At 33.9% G+C, this 5,234-nt stretch overlaps 1 non-coding gene across 1 annotated transcript; it reads right to left on the bottom strand.

Moving 5' to 3' along the window:
* Window positions 1-4,504: 4,504 nt before the first annotated feature.
* Window positions 4,505-4,668, bottom strand: LOC116561253. Its single transcript, XR_004273349.1, has one exon. It is a non-coding gene; the product is annotated as a U1 spliceosomal RNA (small nuclear RNA).
* Between the last annotated feature and the right edge of the window lie 566 nt (window positions 4,669-5,234).

Genomic DNA, 5,234 nt, shown 5'->3' with positions numbered 1-5,234 from the left:
CAGTGTAAAAGCGTTTCTATTTCTTCACATCCTCTCCAGCATCTGTTGCTTCCAGATTCTTTAAGGATTGCCATTCTAACTGGCGTGAGATGGCATCTCAATGTGGTTTTGATTTGCATTTCTCTAATAAACAGTGATGATGAACTTTTTTTCATGTTTGTTAGCTGATAAATGTCTTGTTTTGAGAAGTGTCTGTCCATATCCTTTGCCCACTTTTTGATGGGTTGTTGGTTTATTTCAGAAAATGTGGCCCATATACACCATGGAATACTATGCAGCCATAAAAAAGGATGAGTTCATGGCCTTTGCAGAGACATGGATGAAGCTGGAAACCATCATTCTCAATGAACTAACACAATAACAGAGAATCAAACAGCACATGTTCTCATTCATAAGTGGGAGACGAACAATGAGAATGCATGGGCACAGGGCGTGGGGAATATCATACACAGGGGCCTGTTAGGGGTTGGGAGCCTGAGGGAAGGATAACATTAGGAGAAATACCTAATGTAGATGATGGGTTGATTGGTGCAGCATATCACCATGGCATGGCACATGTATACCTATATAACAAACCTGCATGTTCTGTACATGTACCCCAGAGTTTAAAGTATATAAGTAATAATAATAATATAATCCCTATACACTTTCAAATTGGATGAAAACATACAATTATGATTGTTCATTATTTTGACTTCTGATTACTTGATTTACTCTTACCAAAAAAAATATCACTTTTCTATTTCAAGAGCTAACATTTATATGGAAAAAAGCAAATCTTTCTAGAAATAAAACAATTAAAACACAATTATTTGTACCCACAAGACTTTTTGTGCTTACAAGTTAATTGCCTTCAGATCAAACGAGCCTATGGTGCTTTAACTATATTTACATTGAACTTTATTATTAGAGATTTATCTGTATAATATCTTGCAACTGGTTTCTATAACAAAGACATACAAATGGTCACCAGGTGTATGAATCTATGGTCAATATCACTAAATATCAGGGAAATGCAAATCAAAATCATAAATATCACCTCACACTTGTTAGGATGGTTAGAAGAAGGAGGAGCAGGAGGAGGAGAAGAAGATGGAGAAGGAGAAGGAGAAAATAATCATCTAACCTCCCTACATTCTGCCCTCCGGCAATGCTTGCGTACCTAATTATGTTCTTAAAAATGCCACAACATGTGTAGCGGCCCACACCTGCATTCCTAGCACTTTGGGAGGCCATAGAATAAGAAGAGACAGCAGCAGCAAAAGAAGAATAAAAAAGAAGAAGGAGAAATAACATGTGTTGGCAATTTTGAGGTTCCAAGTGGAGAAATGGAACCTCTTCCACACTGTTGTTAAGATTATAAATGTGCTGCCACTGTGGAAAACAGTAAGGAGGTTCCTCAAAAATTAAAAATGGAACTACTATATGATCCAGCAATCTCACTCTTCAGTATGTAGCCCAAAGAATTGAAATCAGAAGCTTGCAGACATATCATCACTCCCATGTTTATTACAACACTATTCACAACAGCCAAATTATGGACACAACCCAAACGTTCATCAGCAGGTGAATGGACAGAGAGAATATGATATATACATACAATAAAATATTGCTCAACTTTAAAAAAGAAAGAAAATATGATATATACATATAATGGAATATTACTCAACCTTTAAAAAGAAAAAATATTGAGTAAAATATTACTCCACCTTTAAAAAAAATTGCAACAATGTGGAGGAATGTAAAGGACATTATGCTAACTGAAAAAGCCCAGGCCCAGAAGGACAAATACTGTGTGATTCCACTTATATGAGGCACCTAGAATAGTCAAACTCAAGAGCAATAGTTACTATGGGATGGGGAAAAGGAAAATGAAAAATGAGGAGTTGTTCAATTGGTATAAAGTTTCAGTTGTGCACCATGAATTAATTCTAGAGTTCTGCTGTGCTGAATAGTGCCTCTAGGCAACAATGGTGTATCATTACTTAAAAATATGTTGAGGGTAGATATCATGTTAAATGTTCTTATTACAAACAAACAGAAATCAGTGGAACACAGAACCCTTTTGTGGTGATGAATATGTCTACTACCTTGATCCTGGTGATTATTTCATGTGTGTATGCATATGTCCAAACTCATCAAACTGTACACATTAAATAAGTATAATTTTGTATATAAATTATACCTCAATGAAGCTATTACAAATAAAAAGATTAGTAAATTATTCCAACTTTGGCTTAGTGTCTCAAAGAATTGAAATCGGAATCATTAGCATACATTTAAAGTCACAGTCTAGATAGACTCAAAATGAAGGTGTTATTGCAGTAATCTCTTAATATACGCTAGACAGCTACCTCGATTTAACTTAAAAAAAGCACTGGGTTTCTCTATTTACTAGGTGTTTTGACACTTAAAATGAGCCTTTTTTGTCTTTTGCTTCTGCTAAATTGCTCATTATTTTCAAATATATTTGCTTATCACCTACTTTCTTTATGTTTAACATACATGCAAATTCAAAACTTAGGTTCTGGGTTGCTGGCAAGGTTTCTGTCTACAGTCCTAAAGTCTTCTACTGGAGGAGAAAATTAGGAAGACATAAGGTAAAATTACTCTATCTGGATACAAAAATTGTAATCTGTATTTAGATTTTTTGGAATTCACTTGTCGAGAACCATGAACAATGAATAGATCTTAATACATTAGTATAAAAAGAAGCCATTTTTTAAGGCATCTTTATTAGTGTTGGCTATGTGACACTTCTGCAATGTTTCCATGTGGTTTGAAATTCCTTTAAAATAAATACTCTGGAATAATATGAAGAGAAATAAAGTTACTTTTGGGAGTGGGAGGAATGCTTTGGAAATCATCACATTCCAAATTCCCATTATCTTTTAAAGTATGACCTACATCAACTAGGGATAAAATAATATAAAGAAGTCAAAGCCTGTGAGACCACTTAAGTCTTCCTTCAAGTATCTTGAGAAGGCATCATGATCTTGCCTTACACATCATACTCACAGTGAATATATAAATAGGAGTCCATACCAAAATATCTTATCTTTAACAGTTTTTTCCCTTGGTTGCATCCTATTTAAAATACGTATCATCATAAAAATGTCAAATTAACCACTTTAAAAGTTTTTGTAATTTATCTTTCAGTAGGATACCCCGAAATGTATGACTCAGAGAAAGGAATCTATTGCATGAAACCATTCAGGGAGTAGACATACTTACTAGAGTTTTGCTTAAGTATCAAGTCAGTTGTAATCACTTTGAAACCAAAAAATTATTTAGGGAATGCTCATTAGGTAAAATACTAGCTTTGAGAAGGTTTTCTGACAATTTTCTTGTAATTATAATTTTTAAAAATACTACTTGAACATTTAATATCTGTTAATTATGAAGATATAATTTAAATTATATTTTAAAAGTCAAATCATGCTGGACTGTTAGAAATGAGTTAAAACATAGATGTTTAGAAAATAAAGCAAAGTAAGGCATTTAAATGATCACTTCCTATCTTTAATTTTCTGAGAAGTTAGGTAAACTCCTTTCTGTCTCACCCCTTCCCAAAAATACAAAAATTTATGTCATATTAAATGGTGAGAAGAACTAAAACATCAAATGTCAATGCAATAAAATATATTTCTGGGCTGATAGAAACAGAATCAAGAAGAACGGTGAACAGATAGCGTGGAATCAATTTATACCTGGCAATAAAACTAAAAGAACAGAATTTCTTTTGTGAGATATTTTTCAAATTGGGTCCAGCATTTTATGTATCATTAGTAACATCTGTGACCAACAAAAGATCAGTTAAAGCAAGGAAGGAGAAAGAGTATGAGAGAGATAAGAGGGAATAGAGAAAACAGGTTTTGATTAATCCAGTTTCTTAACGCACCTCTAGTTTTTTGAGTGTTGTTTTCTAGTAATATGAAGCCATAAAAAAATCTACAGTAGGCTAGATATGTGCAAATGTTTCCACTACATATCCACATGAAAGCACTAAATACAATCATATTTACACTCCTTTCAGTGAGGTGGGGAAAGATAGCACTTCTTTGGAGAGTTGTTTGGTTACAGGACAAGGTTGAACATGATCACTTAGCTACTTATGCTAAGAAACTGTATCATGTTCATCAGATATGATTTTTGCATTGCAATACTTATATTAAGATAGATACTATTTTCAATGTTTATCTTGTTTATATTAGGCAAATTATTGTAGTCCTTCATAGGCAATAAATGTAATGAATTATCCTGCAAGCTAAAGAGATTTTTCTTTTCTTTTGGGCCAACTTAAACCTTAATTGGCTTGTTTTGTTTCATGAGCTTTGGTTTTGGTAGTGTCATACTGTGGACACAGAATTTCAGTATGAGTCCCACCTGATTGACAAGAGCATTTCAGCCCATTCTGATTGCCTGGATGTTTTCTTTCAAAATATTATTTCAACTGTAACCTTTCTTTTTTATTTATTATTATTATTATTATTATTTTTAAAGCCAGGGAAAAGCGCAAACGCAGTCCCCCACTACCACAAATTATGCAGTCAAGTTTCCCACATTTGGGGAAATCACGGGGGTCAGCACATCCAGAGTGCGATGGATAAGCCTCGCCCTGGGAAAACCACCTTCGTGATTATGGTATCTCCCCTGCCAGGTAAGTAGAACTGTAACCTTTCAAGGTATCAGCAGTAATGCTTAAAGGAAGTATAATATTCTCCAAGGATTTCACAGAAAAAGTAACACAAATTGTGTTCAATTAAATTTATTTACCACGATTTCAGTTCCTAGTATGTGCCTACTACATACTAGGAACATACTAGTATGTTTCATGTTTCTGCATGAAAGTGTTTAATGCAGAGATTTTAAAAAATAAAAATTTATAATAAAAAACTCCAAATACAAAATAAATTTCAAACTTGGGTAAAATAAGAAATGTCTTCACATTTCACAGCCTTCATGTCATCATATAAAATCTGGGGTGGGGGGCTAGGGGAGGAATAGTAGGAGGAGGGGGGAATTTGGGAGGGATAGCATTAGGAAAAATACTTAATGTAGATGATGGGGCAATATGCAGCAAACCATCACCATGGCATGTGTATACCTATGTAACAAACCTGCATGATCTGCACATGTACCCCAGAACTTAAAGCATAATAAAAAAAGAGAAAAAAATTAATATCTGAATATCGACATGGTTAGTCCTTTGCTCTGAAGTATTTCAATCAGTT

Source organism: Sapajus apella, unplaced genomic scaffold, assembly GCF_009761245.1.
Source record: "Sapajus apella isolate SASKATOON/1434 unplaced genomic scaffold, GSC_monkey_1.0 scaffold28, whole genome shotgun sequence".
NCBI classification, from domain to species: Eukaryota; Metazoa; Chordata; class Mammalia; order Primates; family Cebidae; genus Sapajus; species Sapajus apella.
This window is presented reverse-complemented; position numbering and strand designations above follow the sequence as displayed.